The following is a 20,398-nucleotide window of genomic DNA, read 5'->3' as shown; positions in this document are numbered from 1 at the left end:
GTTACTTCTAAAAACTCTTACTTTATTTGAAAAAAAATCAATGAAATAATGGTATGTATCTCACATGACTGAGGAATGTAAATGAGATCATATAGAGAGAATGCTGGCATACTGCCACTGCTTGATAAATGGTAATTCTTTTTCTGTACAGTATTGGGAGTAGGTTTGCTTTGAATTTCTGAAAACACTGGTACTGTACAGGCTTTTGAAATCCCCAGTTGTTCGTCTGCTATAGATCTGCTGTCCTTTATCGTAAAACGCTGGATTCTCTAAAATAATGATGTCTTCTCCTTCCCGTATGAGCAAGCAAAAACAAGACCACTAAGGCAGCAAAATGAGGGAAACTCTCAAAAAGCTTCAGACCTCTACATCCAAGACCCAGAATCCTTTGTATATGGCCTTTGGTTCTGTCCAAATGAGGAATTTCTTTTCTTTCATTAAAATGCAAATTTGATGTAACTCTAAATTCCTTTGGCTGATGGATCTGGTGAAAAAGCTCCTCTCTGATAACTGGGGGACAGGCCAACTCTCTTAAACCAACTCTCAAAGCCATTCAGTTTCCTACTTTGTAAACCTGTGTCTTCGAGCCAAGAAAAGAAGGCACACACCACTGCCTGAGTCCCCTGTCTCCAATGGAAGTGCTCACTGTAGCCTTTAACCCAAAGGGCTTCACAGGTGGCTGTGGGAAAACCTCTTTGACAGGCAGATGGATCAGCTCTGTAGGCATTTATTCCTTTGCCTTTCAGTTTAGCACTCCCTCTTCAGCAGTAACTACAGAGCGGCTTTGCTGAAGTGGACTCATGCTACTCGAAATGGTCCAGAGACCCATAACTCATTCCACAGCAGCTGCCAAGGAGCTGTCAGATGGCGGTTCTTATGGCCACAGGTCAGATTGAAAGCTGTGACCTCAAAGAAGCACACGTGCTTCACATCCTATTAAAGTAGCTTGAGCTTCACAGTGGCCCCCACGGAGTCCATCAACTTTGTTTTGGTTGTTGAGCCATAGCTATTGCTTGCATTGAGAGAAGAAAAGTTGTAGCCTTTCTTAAAAGTTGAGATTTCACTCCCAATATTCCCCACTCCCAGCAAAGGATTTGTCCATTTACCTCTGGGAGTCAAAAAATTAGTTTTTACTCTATAACACAACCCCCAAAACGTAAACCCACCATCAACCCAAGAGAATTCAATTTTCATTATAGCATCTGTATGGACTATACCAGATGGTCTGGAATAGTGCATAGGTTTCAACCAGACAGGCAGTCAACAAGTCACCAGGAAGGCCGTGTGGAACAATACTGTGAAACCACCACCGAGGAAGGGGCTGGTCAAGTAGCAATGTCTGTTACAGATGCAGGACTGGAAAAAGATAGCAATGGTGCCATATATTTCCTGAGTCCAGTCTGTGAATTTTTTATTTCTTTTCTGAGCTGTTGTCACTGCCTCCACATCAGCTTTCCCACCTGCCTTTCTCTACACTCCACTGCATTTCTCCATTTTGCCACCATGCACAGTCATCAACCATCAAGTCATCGCGTTAGCCACATCATTTCTCCCATGGTTCACATTGCCCACAGTGCTTAGAGTGCTGTTTCATGTCCTACATAGTACAGCTCCAGCCCATCTCTCATCTCTCCTCACCACAACACAGTGCTGCATCACCTCCAATTTCTCATTTTCCCTGAAATGTCCCTCCTCTTCACATATGTTGTTCCTTTTCTCCAAAATGACTTTACCTACCCTATGTTCCTTGTGAAATTTTACCCATACTTCCAAATAATTCAAATGTACCTTGTTGGGACACCTGGATGGCTCAGTTGGTTAAGCGTCTGCCTTCACCTCAGGTCATGATCCCAGGGTCCTGGGATCGAGCCCTGCATTGGACTCCCTGCTCAGCGAGGAGTCTACTTCTCCCCCTCCTTCTGTCTTTCCCCTGCTTCTGTTCTATCTCAAATAAATAAATAAAATATTTATTTAAAAAAAAAAAGGTCCTTCCTCTCCATCCAGGATGCCCTGAGAAACTATGATGTTATTTTTTACATTGTCTTACTAATGAGGACTCTCATTCCAAGTGATAGAAAGCAAAGTGGCATAAGACTTAGGAAAAATACCAATTATTTTAGAAAAGGAATACACTATTGCCTCATGTTAACAGAAAATTCAAAGGTAAGGTCTTGAGACATGACTAGATCAAGGTGCTCAAGTTAATCTTTACAGCTGATTCCTCCATTTCTAGGCATTCTTGTGTTGACCTAACTCCAAACAGTTGGTTCCCACCTGGGGGCTGCTCCAGCTCGAAGTCTACATACAGGGAATTTTCCCTGTATGTAGGCCCAGAATTCAGTCTTATTTTCCTTTCTTAGGTCATATACCTACCCCTAGACCAACTCTTGTGCTCCAAAGGATAGAATTTGCTGACTGTTCAAGTCTGGGTTACATTCCATCCCTGAAGCAGGAGGAGTAAATCGATTCCACCTGAACTATATGGATTGATGATGGCAAAGAATGGATTCATCGAAAGAAGATGGAAGTATTATTTCCAGAAAAAGGAGGCATCTATCGTAGGAAGAGAAAATTTAACAGCTGTACACTCACAATGATAAACTTTGAGTTTATATGTCCCTCTTCCCCAAAGAGGGATGTCTATATCACCCATTCATAGTACCCAGTGGCAGAGCTTCAAGGACAGTATAAGGACAAGCACTTTCCCTTAACTATTTGGAACTATATGGGAGGCTCCATTTCAGTCTCTCGGGAACATGATTATTAATTGTCTGTGTTTATTGAATATCTCTTCTGTGAAGCAATTTAGAAGTCTTGGTGCAGCTTGCAGAGACAAGCATTTCTCGAGTCTTTGCTTGACAAGCACAGAAGGGAATTTATGTGAAGTGTTCTGTGATATGTATTATGTTTACTTGCTAATGAAATTTATTCCAGTTTTTGTATTTATTTATAGCACACTGATTCAAAAATGATGCAGTCATTAAAAATGGCTTATATGTGACCAACTTAAATTATTTAAAACCTCTTATTTTACCAACAAAAGATAAAGGAGGTAAAATGAGTAAGAGAAGCTTTTGTTAATGACAAAAGACTGAATAGGAAATGAGAAATCTCTAGTGAATATAGATATGTATGCATTGTACCTGGACCTTTTTTTGGAAATCGTATTTGCTTTTTAAGTCTCACTACACAAAGAAAATCCCTGATCACTCAAGGGTAATCCCTGCAAAGTCTAAAAAGCTTGCAAGAATATTAGCCTTACAGTTATTATCTTTAGTGAGGGTTTTTTTCCTAACTCCCCAAAGTGTCCCATTCTGTGCCTGATAGAGGAAACACACTGGTTTTCCAGTTTTTAAGACTAGCATTTAAATTCTAGCCTGCCAAATACTGGCTTTATTATCAAGAAAAAACAACTTGCTCAAAAGTATTACCTCTTCAATTATAAAATGCACAATGACATTAATTCCTAAGTGGCAATATTGCAACTCAGACACATCTATCTAATGTCACGGAGCACATTATATTTACAATCATATACTAGCAGGAATGGTTATAGGTACTTCAAATATTTATTTACTCATTTAATCCTCACAACAAACCTTCAACATAAGTACTCTTATTATTCCCATTATATAGGTGAGGAAACTGAGACACAAAGCACCTAAGTAGCCTGCCTAGGTTTTCAGAGTCAGTAAGTGGCAGAGCTATCAATGTCACAGTCCTGGATGTCTGATGTCACAGTCCTGATGTCACAGTCCATGTTTTGACCATGTAGGAAATGCTTCTTAATACTCTATGCTGTATCCTTTATCTCCAGTAAAGTGGCTCTGGAGGGAGGAAAGCCTAGGGTCAAACTCCACTTCTATCACCTACTAACTAGTTAGTGACTTCGTCAAGTTATGATCTGACCATAGATCTTCATCTGTTACAGGACAGTAGTAATATCACAATGTAAATCCCTTAGCACCATGCCTTGCACTCAAACGTTAGCTTTCTTTCTGAAGTCACAAGCATGCTAATTGCAGACAGGCTTTAGTGCCTAATCATAGTCACTCAGTGGGTAAGGCCTTAAATAACATAGTTAAAGGAAGGTACAAGGCTAGAAATCACCTAGTGAATTCAGATAGAGACAGAAAGGGAAGGGCAGGGGGACAGTATTTCAGGTTTTATGCTCAAAATCAAGTTTTGACATTAAATCATCTGATTTATTTTGGAAGTGTCAAGACAGCTTGTAAAGGGCTGCCAGTGGTCCAAAATCTTATTAGGATTTCAGGAAAGAACTAGGCTTTTGATCTTCACATTCAAAAAATATCAAAGTTGATTTAGTGTTCCCAGCATCAGAGTAAGTAAAAACCCACTGCCAAAGTGATCCCCACATTGCAGTCATACATGTGAAATCCTTCAACAAAAGATAGGGAAGCCATAGCCAAAGATTTTGGCTCCAGTAACCACTCAGCTAGTGTTTTCTGACAACCTATTGACCAAAATGAATCATCTGCACATCCAATCTACTTGTATGTATTGAAATGAAGCATCAAGGAGGCAAAATAAAACAAACAAGCAATCCAGGTGATCTAGGGTATACTTATATAACCTTACAAAACTCTAATAATCAAGGTAAGTCAGAACAGGAAAAAATAAAATATAACTTTTTGCTTATTTCCAAACAATTGGCTGGTATAGGACCTATAAACATGTGGCCATATGTAATCCAAGTTCATCCTAGCTGACCTGAATATAAAGGTTATTTATCTCCTTAGCAACAACTTATTGAGCAACTACTTGCAAGGCACTCACCTAAGCACGTAAGGTGCACTCAATAATCAAAATCTTCACAACTATATTTCAATACACCATGTGGAACTGTTATCCACATTACAGGTTAAGAAAGTGGCTCAAATACAAAAATTAGCTTTCCCAAATCCACAAGTTGCTTAATTGGATATTTTCATCTACAAATAGAAGAAACCTAAGTCTATATTCAAATTAAAGACTTTATAATCCCACATAACAGGAAGATCAGAGGCAGTGTGAGCTCTGAGGATGATGGATTCAGTTGACTAACAGCCCAACAGTGCTATTAGAGTCTAAACCTCCTTCATTATTCCCAGTTCCACTACCCATAGTCTACAGCAATTCTAAGTGTCCTATCCAGAGTCACTTTCATAGATTTCTTTTATAAGATAGACATTTTCCTCAGAAACACATCCTCATGCTCCCCAACCTTCCTACATTTCTCACTGGCTGGAAATTTATCACATACAAGTCATGAACAAATTACTTAGGAAATTACTAGGTAAAGGAATGGAGGGCCCTTCATTGGGCACATGAAGGCAGATTGGCACTGAAAAATATTGGATTTTGAATACTGGACAGGAAAACAAAGAGCAGATTGGATGTTGGCTAAAAATGAACAGTAATAATCCATGCAACTGATTAATGTCAATAAAAGACGACCACAGGTGTTGTCCAAAGCTAGTGCTCTTCATTAGCCACTAGTTTACATAGTTTTAGAGCCTACTGTTTTGATGCCTTCATCCCAGTGCTACCAGACCAGAAAGGACTAAACTCCTATTGACTAGTCATCTTGGAAGATAGCATTTTTGGACACAGACCCTGTTGCAATTGCCCAAACTTAACTAGTTGTTTCTATTCTGTTTCTCTCCAGTCTCTTTCTCATGACAGCCCAGATGATCTCATTGAAATTTTAGCCTAGTCAAGCCACTCTTCTAGTTAAAATCCTGCAGTGGCTATCCATACCTCACAGGATCAAGACCGAAACCCAGAATATGGCCCAAGACCATGCATAGTTTGCCCCCTGCCTGCCTCTCCAGCCAGCATTCCCTTCCTTCTCTGCTCTGGTAACACTGGTTTCTTTCATACCCTCTTCCCATAGGATTTGTAGATGCTGATTTCTTCTCTTTGGAATTCTTTTCCCCCTCATCTTAACCAAATTAACTCATTCTTCCTGTCTAGGTATATTGTCTCTTTATCAGAGAAGCCTTCCCTGACCCTCAATGTTGCCAAACCCCACTGAGACTTTCTCAGAGTGCCATGTACCTTGTTTTCAAAACACTCACCAGTTTATTTTGCATTTATCTGAGAGGTAAGTGATTAATTGCATCTTGCTCATTAGCCTGTGTCATAGTCAACTTGGGATGCTATAATAAGATAGTTTAAACATTTAGTTCTCACAGTTCTGGAAGGTAGCAAGTCCAAGGTCAGGGCACTGGCACATCGATGTCCAGTGAGTCCTGCCTGCTTCCTTCTTCAGAGGCAGCCATCTTTTCACTGTGTTTTCACATGGCCAAAGGCACAAAGGACCTCTCTAGGGTTTCTTTTATAACAGCACTAATCACATTCATGAGGGCTCCACTCTCATGACTTATCCACCTCCCTCGGGCCACACCTCCTAACACTCTGGGGATTAAGTTTCAAGTATATGAATTTGGGGAAGGACATAAACATTCAGTCCCTAGAAGCTATAAGCTCCATGATAATAGGGATTTATGATACTGTGCTTACAGGTTTATAGCTCTGGTATCTGGCACACTCTGTGGCACATGGCAGGTGCTTAGGGGAAAAAAATGGTTGAATTTAAAAACAAATTAGAGATTGCAAGGGTTCCATTCTTCTTTCTCTTAACCTCTACACTACTGAAATTCACATCTGGCCCAACTTCCTTCTGATTGCCGGTCTCTGTCTCCTTTGGCTGCAAGAACTCCATGGAGTTGAACTCAGCCCCAGGATCTTTGCAATCCATGCATGGTATCACCTGGGCTGAATCTAGAAAACAACTACAGTTTTTTCAAATCCTTAATTCTGTATTGTAAATAATGAACAAACAAACAAGTAAACTAATTGGCAGTACAGGATATGATTAAGAGCTCAATTTCTGCAACATAGAGATAGTATGATTTTCCTATTATTAAAATATGTACCCGGGTTGGTTACATAACCTCTCCAAGCATCAGTTTTGGGTTTCTCCCCCCGCCCCAGAAAATGAGGATAATGATATTGACCGCCTACAATTTTTATAGGTTTTCAATAAGCTAATATATGCAAAACATTTAGCCCAGAAATGAGAGGCATTAACAAACCAAATTCCTGTAACTACAGAAATGTTCTCAAAGCTGTCTTTATAAGAAGCCAAAGTCTAATAAAATGATGGGATGACTTAAGGTAAAAGGGGTTTAGAACTACTGCTGTACAGATTCCAGGCAAAGGACGTAGTTAATATGAATAATTCATATGGCAAAGTACTTGGCTTTTTGAACCCAGTTAGTCTATATTGTGCTCAGAGTTCCAACAGAACTTTTAGGTCCAAAAAAGTAGTGAAAATGAGGTCAGTTTTTCTGTTTCGCAGAGCCCAGTCCTAGATCAGATCCCTTCCATTAAAACTTTTCTGTTAGTGAAATAAGTCTGATAGATAAAGACAAATACTGTATTATCTCCCTTATATGTGAAATCTTGAAAAGCTGGCCGCAGAATAAGACAGTAAAATGTTGATTGCCAGGGACTAAGGGATGTGGAAGTGGGGAGATAGGAACCAGAGTACAAACTTCCTGTTACAAGAGGAGTAAGTTCTGGGGATCCAATGGACAGCACAGTGGTAATAGTTAATTATACTATATTATACACTTCAAAGTTGCTAAGAGAGTGGATCCTAAATATTCTCACCGCACAAAAGAAATGGTTAGTAAGTTATTTGATACCCATGTTAGCAAATGGTGAAGCTATGTTGGTAATCATTTTGCTATATATAAGTGTATCTAATCAATACATTTTACACCTTAACCTCTGCAACATTATACATCAATCAGACCTCAATAAAGCTGGGGAGGGGGCTTTGCTATGTTAATTAACTCACCCCCCTTTATTAAAACTTGGTTTTACACTTACTTTGAAAACAAAAAGCAATGTAAATAGAATTCTACAGATCTCTCACATTAGCTTTACATCACAAATCAAAACATTTTCCAATGTCTGTGCACAAGTCCATGGCATCTCACATTCATGCAGACTTTACTAATCAGAGTGTCCTCTTCTACGGAAAACCACACGAGTTTTTTTAATCCTCAACACAGAGCTCCAGAAGTTATACCCCTAGATCAGAGTAGATGTGTGAAATATAACCTATATGTCAGGCTGAATCTAAGGAAATGTTCTGTAAGAGACCAGAAAACAAGTTATCATAACTAGAAACAAGTGTAAACCTTGGGGCACCACCCATAAGGACTAGTCTTAGCATATTATTGCAACCAAAGATCTACAGTCCAAAAGCCAAAGTATTAATTTTAAAATAACTCAAGCTATTAACTTGCATTCTAAAATACCTTGAGTAGAAAATACTGAGCTCAAGAATAATTTAAATTTCCACTTTCTTTTCCCTCCACTTCCTTCATATTTAACTTCTTCCTTGGCCTATTTGTTCTACTCTTCAAAATATTTGTCACCCAGACCTGTAACAGGCCCTTCTCACCTATCTTGTCCTCCCAATTTTCTCCAATTTTGTATTACCAAAATGCAAAAAGTCAGTCTGGAACGACATGCAAGGGGAAGCAATGCAAAGGATGAAAATCATCTTTAAAAGCAAGGGAGAGAAGAAATGTAAATTCTCACACTTTGTACGATTTTGGATAGCCCCTGCCTACAATTTTGGACCATTATTTCACCATTCCTCCATTTTGAAAATCATTATTTCCTAGTATCAGTGCTGGAGTTTACAAAAGGGTCCCAAGTAGCCAACTCTAAAAGCAGCTTTGGCATAAGGAATGGCTTTTTTGAAGCTAATGCTTAGAATTCCCTGCAAAGGCTGTTAAAAAAAAGCTACTTCAAATGATGAGAGTTCATTTCTGCCTGTATAGCTACTTCTCTCTCTCTCTCTCTCTCTCTCTCTCATTTCTCCTTCACATAATAGAAAATGTGAAGGGAGAGAAGGACAGAGACTACTTGAGAGAGATAGCCTTGATTTCACTCATTAAAGGCAACAAAAATTCAGAACAAATAAAAATTCCATTGGCTTTTACTTCATTTCAAAACAGGCTCTGAGTAATGGAAAATTCCATAAAAAAAAAAAAAAAAAAAAAAAAACAAGAAAAAGGACTGGTAGAAAATATAACCCACAGCCATTATTTCCCTAATTTTAATCCTTCCGAGATGATCTGATGTATCAACTGATATACAGAATTTTTCTTCCAATTTTGGAAAATACAAACTTTCATACTGATGTCCCATTTTTTTAAAATTCTGAAACCTTTCTAGGATATGTACCCTACACAGCTTCAAACCCCAGGAAAACACATCCTCCATGATGGCTTTTTCTCTAGTTCAGGACACAAAGCACCATACTCTGATTCTATGAGCAAAGAGTAAGACAAAAATCTAGAATAAGTGTGGTACCAGAAAAACTCACACAAGGCCAGACACCTTTGAGTTGGGAAGAATGTGCAGAGATTCTGAAGTCTGAAGACTTAGTTGGAAAGAGGAGACATTCAAATCAACAATGTGCTCAAAAGATGTCTCCCCACCCAAAGTTGTAGGCGTGCAAGAAAAGACTAGTGGGTGCACTCCAGCACTTCAGAGGATAGCTCTCATTTCTCCTGTATCCTCCATCCTGAGCCAGCTTCCTGTTTTGCTAACTTAAGTTTCTATCCCATTATCTCATGTGATTTAAGCTTACTCCATGAGACGAGGTACAAATTTTACTCCACAACCAAAGTCCATTTTTTATAGCTCTTTATCAGGTGGCTATGTTAGTAATGGGAAATTCTATTTAGTAAAGCTTAAGGGAGTCCCTTCCCTCTCTCATATGCTTGATGACACAGGCAGTTCAGAATTATTTGGGGAAGGGCTCTCTTTGGAGAAGGACTCTTCAAGTCTGCACTAATTTGCAATATTAATCCCATTAGGTGTATTTTCAGGATCTCTTGAGTGTAGATGTCAGGGCAACTCTGCTGCAAAACTTGAGTACAGGATGTTTCTGAAGAGATGGACCCCAGGGTCCTAGTGATCAGACCCACGGGTAAACTAAAAACAGTCTCCTCTCTGTTTTCCCCTAGGGAGCGACAGCAGGCTACTGCTCTCCACAGTGGTTAATTATCTCTCCAGCTTTAAAACACTCAAAGTGTCGAAAATGCCTTCAGAATATTCCATTGCTATAAAGGTAAAGAAGTTACTAAAAAGATGACCAAAATGGTTCCCTTTCATCTATCAAAATATAGTTTCATTTCCCAACCTACCCAGTTCTCCAGGCTCTGGGGGAGAAGAGGTAGAATGAGGTAGGAGTAAAGATGCTGTCATTTTCCCTGTCTGCATTTTCAGGAAAATCCAATCAACATGTAAAGAGAAAGAAAGAGCATAATATAAAGGAAATGAAGTTATGCAACTGCCCTCTAGATATGAGCTGAAGGAAAATGACATCATTTGAGCATCAAATTATAATAGTTCCTATGGCAAAAGGATGGGAAGGGGAGGAAAAGACTGCCTGTAGCTAATTTCATTAGTGTTCCTAAAGGGAAGCATTAGACACTACCCAGAACAGAAGACTTTAAGTGTATTATATAAAGGCGTTCACCTGAGAATAGCCATTAAACCAGAATTCTAGGCCTTCCTAAATGCCAAAAGATAGGGGGTGGGGAACAAAGAAAGAACAGAATGAGAAAAAGCAATCCAGGTCCACTGTTCAATACTGTATATATGTATCCACACATCACATCATATCACATCATATAAATTGTGACACTGAGGGGAAGCACATCAGTGAATGTAAATGGGCTTACCATACACATACAGTATTTTCAGGTGGGCTAACAAAGCAAATTCAACATATCTCTGAGACATACTCAAAGGAAACATATTAGGAAATGTTATAAGTAAAATGATGGACATATAAGCGAAATTCCTATTAGAAGACACAATGGAAGGGAAAAGCTCATTTTAAGAGCAATAACAATATCATCACCATGGTAACAATAATACTTCAGCAAAATCCACAGGAGAAAAATTTAAATATTTCTGAAAGACACAGAAGTCGAGTTAAGCAAATAGGAAGACTTTCCATATTCTTGGCTAGGGAGAGTCAACATCATAAAGTTGTCAATCCTCCTAAATTTAATTTTTATACTTAATGAGCTCAAATTAAATGCCATCAGGTTTTTATTTTCCTGGAGGTAAAGTTGATTATAAAGCTCATTTGGGAAAACTATGAAAAACATGAGAAATAGGAGAATAAGGAGGGATGAGTTTGATACAACATTTATATAACCTGCAAAAGAAAGTTGGATGTTTTATTGGTTTATGAATAGACAAAAAGACAAATGGGACAAATAAAAAATTCAGAGATAGACCTAATCACATATGGAAATTTAGCATTTAATATCTTAATTTATATAATTGAACTTTTTATTTGAATTAATTCAGCATATCAAATGAGCTGGCAAGGTACAAATGTCTTAGTAAGTGTTCCCAGGACAACTTGTGAATGATATGGAAAAAGGTGAAACTGGATCCATTCTTCACTCCCTATGCCAATACAAGTTACAATGAGTCAGAGATTTAAAGGTAAGAATACAATTTAAGTAATAAAAGAAAAAATAGAGATGAATTTCCTCTAAACCTGGAAGCAGAAAACACTTTCATAGGATTTAAAATCCAGATATAATAATGATAAAGTTAGATAAATTGGACCCAAAAAATTTTAAAAATAAAAACTTTATAGCATATAAAAAACATTATCTTTAAAAAAAACTGTATAGCATGAACTCCATAATTAAAAATAAAAAATGGCAACCTGGAGAAAATATTTGTCACTTTCTGCCAGGATAACGGCTCGACATTTTAAAAATAAAGAAGAAATATATCAATAAATTATAGAAAAATTAACAAGATATATGGACAGCTCACAAAGTAAAGTAAAGAAGCTCAATTTTGCTCATAATAAGAGTAAAGCAAATTAAACTATTTTTAATCACTCATGCAAAGTGACAAAAATTTAAAAGTTCAACAATCTATTCCTGCAAGAAACAGGCATTCTCTTTTCTTTTAAAGATTTTATTTTATTTATTTATTCATGAGAGACAGAGGCAGAAGCAGGCTCCATGCAGGGAGCCCGACATGGGACTCGATCCCAGGACTCCAGGATCACAACCTGAGCTGAAGGCAGCGCTAAACCGCTGAGCCACCCAGGTTGCCCAGAAACAGGAATTCTCATGCATTGCTAAAGTAGAATGAATTCATGGAGAAGAAATTGGCAATATCTAGCAAAATTCATATGCCTTTACCCTTCAACCACTTTAGAACTCTATCCCAATTACAAAAATAGCAAAGATGTACACAATTATATTGCAGCATCATTTATTACAGTGTAAGTCTACAAACAGACCAAATAGCTATCGATCAGTAAACGACTTAGGGGTGAGCAAACTACAGCCATCAGGTCAAATCCACGAGTCTGTTTTTGTACAGCCTGTAAGTTAAGAGTGGTTTTATATTTTTGAAGGGTTTGGGGCTGGGGGGGTGGGGTGGGGGACAAGGGAACCAACAGACAAGTAAATTTCTATCTTGTCCTTACAGAAAAACTTTGCTGAAACCCTGAGCAGATGAATCAACATGGTACATCCACACAGTGAAGTTCTGCACTCAAAAAGAACAATGAGGACTAAATGCAATAACTGCAATAGATTAAAACATAAAGAATCTATTTCAATACATAGGATGATAATAATATTAAGGAAACCAAAAAAGAAAACAATGCATCAGTCTCTTCTTGAGGATACCATTTGTGTCTCCCCAAGATTCATACGTTGAAATCCTAGCCTTCAGTGTTACTGTATTTGGAAATGGGGTCTTTGGGGAAGAATTTTTAGGGTACGTGAGGTCATAAAGGTATAGTCCTGATCTGATAAGATCAATGTTTTTCTAAGAAGAGACAGCAGAGAGCTCTCTCTCTCTGCCTCTCTTTCTCTGTCTCTCCCCACCCCTTTTCCAAATATCAAGGAAAGGCTGTGCGAGTACACTGCCCAAAGGCACCATCTGCATACAGCAGAACAGGATCGACTCACCAAAATCTGAACCCTGCTGGAACTTTATCTTGGAATGAATCTTGACCTCAACAACTCTGAGAAAATAGTTTCTGTTATTTAAACCACCCAGTTTATGGTATTGTGCTACAGCAGCCCAGGAGGACTAATATTGATGCCAAAGATCCAACTTATTTTCTAACAGAAAAATTAAAGGAAAAAAAAATCAAAACATTTAACCTGATTTTCTTGAGTAATCAAATAATTTGTTATAGAAACATCCCAACTAGTAAATGAAGATGATAAAATTGAGTATCACCATTTCTGTCATCCCTAATAAAATGCTGTCTCTAGGCCATTAACATTAGTGGCTGCTACCATTGCAAAGCAGGACAAGACATCATATGCCTCCAGATTTTTAAAAAAATCATCATTTATGAGATAATCTCTTTTAAAAAGTCTTACTCTGATTAAGCCTTTAAATGTGGTTGTCAATTTGTAGAAAGTACAGGGGACAGAAAAATGCTTTTAATCACACTACAGAAAAAACTCAGCAAAACTCAGACCATGGGAAATTCTACTAAATATAGTGACCAGATTTTTCAACAAATGAACTGCAAAGGAGATGCAGAGAAAACCTATAGATCAAAACGGACTTAAAAGTCTTCTCAATCAATGAAAAGACATGGGCCTTATCTAGATCTGAAATCAATCCAATTGTGAAAACCATATCTGAAGCAACAGAGGAAACTTAACATTTTAGATTATGAAATCAAAAAAACACAATGAGATACCAACTCACACCTATCAGAATGGCTAAAACTAACAACAAAGGAAACAACAGGTGTTGGTGAGAAAGCAGAGGTAGGTGAACACTCTTGCACTGCTGGTGCAAATACAAGCTGGAAAACAGTATGGGGGTTCCTCAAGAAGTTAAAAATAGAACTACCCTACCATCCAGCAATTGTACTACGAGGCATTTACTGAAAGGCTACAAAAGTATGATTTCAAGGGGATACATGCATGCCAATGTTTACAGCAGCATCACCAACAATAGCAAAACTATGGAAAGAGCCCAAATGCCCACCAACTTAATGAATGGATAAAGAAAATATGGTATATGCATATATACATGGTGGAATATTACTTGGCCATCAAAAAGAATAAAATTTTGCCATTTGCAACATCATGGATGGAGCTAGAGTATTATGTTAACCAAAACAAGTCAGAGAAAGACAAATAATACATGATTTTACTCAGATATGGAATTTAAGAAACAAAACAGATGAACCTATGTGAAGGAAAAAAGGGAGAGGGAGAAGAGAGAGAGAGAGAGAGAAACCATAAGACACTCTTAAGGACAGAGGGTTGACAGAGGGAGGTAGGCAGGAGGATGCACTTGACGAGTGATGGATATTAAGGAGGTCACTTGGTAGGAGGAGCACTAGGTGTTGTATGTAAATGATCAATCACCAAATAAAGAAACTATTAGCTATTGCTTAGTACTTTTGATTAAAAATGTTTAATTTTTTGCTAATAGTTTAAAATGTTTTTAATTAATTTTTGATTAAAAATGTTATTTTCTAACCCCCAAAAAACAAATTAAGAAATTGTGTTAGTATCATGATGTGATGATGGTAGTGAAAGTATGTTTTTTAAAGTGTTCTTTTTTACAGATTGAAATATTTATGGCAGAAATGAAGTCTTGTATTTCATTTTCTTCAAAACAATTCACATGTTGGGTAGTAGTGAGTCAAGGTATAGATGAAATAAAATAACCGTGAATTGATCACTCTTGAGTCTGGATAATAAATACATATAAAATAGCATGATGAATCCCTTTCTATTTAAAATCAAATTTTTTCATAGAAAAATGAAACCAGAAAAAAAGGAAAAACTGGAGCATCACGGCCACTCCCTTCAGACACTGGGGATGAAGTGTGAATCATGAATTTTCAAATTGGTAACCACCTGTGGTTTCATTAACAGTTAAGCACCAAGCATGAGAAGTCCTCTGAAAATTCTGTTCTTGGAGTTCAAGTTTGACATCATCCACAAAGATCCCCCTTTCTAAAGTCACTATGCCTTACATCCCACAGATTTGGTTAAGAAGCAAAATCACCTAAGTGGTCTTTTTTTTTTTCCTCCAAAATACAGATTTTGGAGCCCCATCCCGGAAGCTCTACTGAATCAGAAACTCTGTGGGTGGTGTTCTTCAACCTCTATTTTTAACAAGTTGCCAGTAATTCTCATGGAGTTAGCACAAAACTTACTCTGGCACTAAAATTTAAACCAATATTCCAAGTTTTTAACATCCATATCCCCTTTTGATAAACATGAAGATCTTATATCTACCTTTAATGTTATTAATACAAGCATGAAAACTTAGAGAACTTAAGAACTTTTATTTAGGTGTATATGTGATGTGTGTGTGTGTACATACATGCCACCCCACCTCTCCAAGATTCTCCTCTCAACCCTTGGGTTGATCCTCAAATTATTTCTTCAATATTAAGATAGTAGTTTGTAGATGATTTAAACTATGTCATGTGGGATCCCTGGGTGGCGCAGCGGTTTGGCGCCTGCCTTTGGCCCAGGGCGCGATCCTGGAGACCCAGGATCGAATCCCACGTCGGGCTCCCGGTGCATGGAGCCTGCTTCTCCCTCTGCCTGTGTCTCTGCCTCTCTCTCTCTCTCTGTGACTATCATAAATAAATAAAAATTTAAAAAATAAAAAATAAAAAATAAACTATGTCATGTCTCTTTCATCAACTTCTTCACTGCCATTAGCTTCACCATTGGGAGGATAATTCTTTCATTCAACAACTATTTCCTAAGTACCTGATATTGGCCAGGCATTGTGCTGAAGAAACCATGGTACATAAGACATGGTACATTCTCCTTGCCCTTGGAGAAACTACATCCTAGCACAAAAGAGACAGCTAGTAACATAAGTCAAAGTGACGATGACTTCTTTGAAGATAATATGATACAGTGATGTAATTGGCTGTTATTTGCAGTGATCTCTACTTCAGAAAGGGTATTCTGGAAGTTTCCTGTGAAGATATTAACATTTCATCTAAGATTCTACATAATGAGAAAGAACTCAATTATGAACCAGTGGAGACAATGTTCCAAGTAAAGGAAACTGCAGACACAACATTCTGAGGCAAGTTCTATATTCAAGAATAAAAGGATGACTGGTCAGACTTCAGCATGATGAGAATTGGGAAGAATGGCACTGGATAATCTTTTGAGGCATTAATTTTTATTTGATTGCTGTAGGAAGATGTGAAGAGTGAATGCCATTTTCTCTCACAAACATCAAGAAGGAAAGAGCTTAGATTTTTTTTTTTTTGCATTAAAGGATGACTACAATTTTTCTCTTTCAGAAACTAAAGCAAAAGTTGCCAAATTCCTCAAAAACACTTTCCTGCCTTGCCTTAGGCTTTTATACTTGGGGATGGGCAGGGAGAATGGTCAAACCAACAAACTGGAAGACTTCTCAGCCAAGGGAAATAGAGAACCTAAGTTGTAGCCCTGGGAACCATGGCCAGACATCTTCAAACCTAAAATAAGCCAAAAAGATGCAGAAGTTCTCACCTTCGTGGACCAAGAAGGGCTTGAGCAAGTTCATCAGTGGTGAGCAAAATAGGCAGAGGTCTAGAGAGCTTTTCCCAAATGCAGAGAATCTACAGAGACTTTTTCACACCCTTAGAAGGGTAAGAACCCTCTAGAATACAACTGAAATGGATGATCTCCCTAGAAAAATGCATAGATCAGAAAAAGCAGTATCACTCAGAGAAATAATAAAAGGTGACTTTTCTGGCACTTGAGAATTATGCAAGACAATTCATACCAACCACAGTAAGTAGTAACTACAATTAAACTCACCACAAAACAAGATTACTGTGTGCTTGGTGAATCCTAAGTATATTTCCTGCCTTGATAGTCATCCCACAAGCAAAGTGTCATTACTCCTCTCCTCTTACCCCCAGTTAGAGGATGAGCCCCTGAGACTCACATTAAGACCTTTCCTAAGGAAAGTACAGGGAATCAAGAAAGACAAAGTCTCTCAGAAATTTGGAGGAAGGAAAGATCACCTTTGCCTTGGGACATCACAGAGAATTCCCTGCAGAAGAGGCATGAGACAAAAAAGTAATTTTAGGTCCCCAATGCCAGTTAGAACTACTCAAATCTTCAAACTTTGATGGGAATGCCTAAGCAATTATCTTGTACATATGAATATTGTAAACTAACCTAATTAATTCAAAACATCTCCGCCTTCGCTCTCAGCCGCACATTTCTGCCTGATTTCTAGGAATATCTTCATCAATTCTAGTCTTTGTACAGCTCAAGGGAACTCCACTGTTCCCCCAAAAAGGAAGTAACGAACATACATAGGCATTGCCCTACTACGGACAGTTTTTATGCCATATTGACTCCTCAGCAAATATAAAATTAGGTAACATTACTTACATATAAATATGCAATTACCTTGTGACTGTTCCTTGACTAATTCTTTTTCTGCCAAATCCACCCCACCCATTGGGGCTGGGGAAAGTGAAAGCCTGAAATCATGTCCATATCACATGACCCCACCACCACGGGTGATAAGACCCAACCTGGTAGCTTCTTTTGGTATCTCAAACTGAGAAGATGGAGACTTGGGAATTATGAAATGCCTTCTTCCGCCACGAATAGATGATAACAACCAACTGGCTGGGAGGGGGGAAAGGTAAACATATATGAAGAAACAACCAGAAACACAAATCCATGTAACCTACAAGAGACAGAATTACCAAGAGGGTAACTGCCTTGGCTTCTGTTGATTTTCCTGTTCCTGGGTCTAGTCTCTTAGATTCTTAATATAAATTTTCATTGGTCTGCTTAAGCTAGTTAGACCGTTTCTGTTACCTGCAACAGGAAAACCACTGATATTCACAGGGGGCAAGAAAAAAAAGTGTGTAACACAGACTGAACATGGGAGAAATCACTTTGTTCCATTTGATGAAGCAAACAAAAGCAATTCCATCGGAAGGCAACAGTTCACAAGATGTCATGTTCTGGCACTCAACAGTAAGGCCTGTGCACTTTTGTGGGGGACTAGGACGGCCTGTGCCCTGGCTAGGACTGGGAAGGCACTGTGTCTTTCACACGCTCATGATCACAGCAATTTGACAGCAGAGGCTAATGAATCCCACAGTTGGGGTTGGGAAGCTTTTGCCTCCTTCAGCACTGGAGAAAGCCCAGCTGGCTTCTTTACTGAGGTACTGAAAAAAAGAAAGTACACAGGAGGAAACTGGTTTCCCAGGTCAAAAACAATTACTGAAAAATTCTGTCCAGGAGCCATTTTCCAAAACACAATGCGCACGGTAGGCAGCAAAGAGGGAGGTATGAGCAAACACTTCTGCACATGAGTCCCCCTCAGAGGACAGATTTTATCTCTACTGATCTAAAATTTTTCTCCCTTTCCTTTGCTCCTGCTTCCATGACACAGCCCTCTATCTTGTCTCTTTTCTGAATCTTCTTGGCTACCTATCATGCTGTTTTGTCCTTTCTACCAGAAGATAATAAACATTGAGTTGGATCTGGATCAAGCTCATGTCTTTATTTCCCAAATTGCATGGCATAGTGCCTCACCCAGAAAACATGTTGAAGAACACAGGCTCTGGGACGCCTGCGTGGCTCAGCGGTTGAGCATCTGCCTTAGGCTCCGGACGTGATCCCCAAGTCCCAGGATCGAGTCCCATATCGGGCTCCCTGCGTGGAGCCTGTTTCTCCTTCTGCCTGTGTCTCTGCCTCTCTCTGTGTCTCTCATGAATAAATAAATAAAATCTTAAAAAAAAAAAAAAACACAGGCTCTGCACTTACTTCCTGCGTGATCCTGGAAAGTTTTCTTAACCTCTCCAACCTTGATTTTCCGTACCTCTGTAACAGAGCTAAGATCCCCTTGCTCTTGGATTATGGCTGAGTGACCACTAAGATGTAGGGAGGGCACAGTACGAGAGATAAGCACACTACCAATAGGAGGCATTACTAGGGAGTCCTGGCCCAAGCAGTGACTGTACCCAATGGCTCCCCCTTCCCTCCTGTATATTGTCATCACTGTCCCACCTGATTTCTATTTTAACCCCACAAGCGCCCCAGCAGCAAGGATTCGTCCAGTCTACCAGCAGAGGGAACTAGGCTATGTAGAAAATACGAGCTAACCACGGTAGTAAGTACAGACTAAGTGACTGTGTTGTGCCCAGCTTTGAAATGTGCAAAAATTATACCTGCTCATGCCAAATTAGAGACGGCTTCTAAGTGCCTGATGCTACATTCATCACCATGTCCCAGAAAGATGCTGACTGAAGGTTTTCAAAAACTTCAAAAGACTCTCGAAATAATTGCATATTCATTAGGCAAATTAGTTCTAGATTATTTTTAAAACCATAACTTGGGGGGGAAAAAGACCAACAAAGAATTCAATAGAATTATGCAGGGGTTGTGTTTAGAATACAAAAAAGTAGACTACTATTCATTCTTTTTGAAAGTATTAAATGATGTTAAAAAAAAAAAGCAAGTAGAGGACAGAGAAGGGAAACTAAAAATAAAAAGCCCCATCAAGAAAAAAAAATCCCTCTTTATGAAATTCGGACCTTGGAAGTATACAGAATTTTTCTATCAGTTTGGATTATGGGAAAACGCACACGGTGTTGTCACCTCTGATGGGAAATATCACTGTGAAAATAACACCGACTCTCATCATAACATTACATTGGCTGAAGTAGGTGATTAACACAGTCTGACCCCTAAAACAAGTGTCTGCTGTGATCTTGTTCATTGAAGAGCCACAATCTGGTATAATAGACTGGGCTACATTTTTTTAGACTCCATTATTCCTAAAATAGGCAGCTACCACTTCACCCACAATGTGTTAAAAGAGTGGAAAGTCAGGAAAAGCAAAGCTACCATGTGGCATCAGGTGGCTCACAGCTTCCTGCCTTAAAGCACATTACAAAATGGAAAAACAAGTCCCAGAACATGGGCTTAGGCAGGGCTCTTCATGATAGCAGAGGCAAGCAGTGTAGATACTGGTGTTCACCATGTGGGAAGGTTAAGGGATGCATGCCACTCCTGAAGCCACATGTGGACAGTATTAAGGTATAAATTGAAGAGCCCAGCAGTAGTTCCGGTTACTTGCCAATGCCCACAGAGGTTGATCATTTCACCATATGCAAAGAGCTGGCTGCCTGTCACCTGGCAGAGAAAGCAAGAGGTTCGTTCCAATACCAATGCCATATTCTGTGATTATAAGAACAGAGCTACATTATGAGCCTAGAGGAGAAGGTAGAAATTGAAAAAATGATCAGAGAATTAAATTTATAATCACT

Source organism: Nyctereutes procyonoides, unplaced genomic scaffold (genome assembly GCF_905146905.1).
Source record: "Nyctereutes procyonoides isolate TBG_1078 unplaced genomic scaffold, NYPRO_anot_genome, whole genome shotgun sequence".
NCBI lineage: Eukaryota > Metazoa > Chordata > Mammalia > Carnivora > Canidae > Nyctereutes > Nyctereutes procyonoides.
This window is presented reverse-complemented; position numbering follows the sequence as displayed.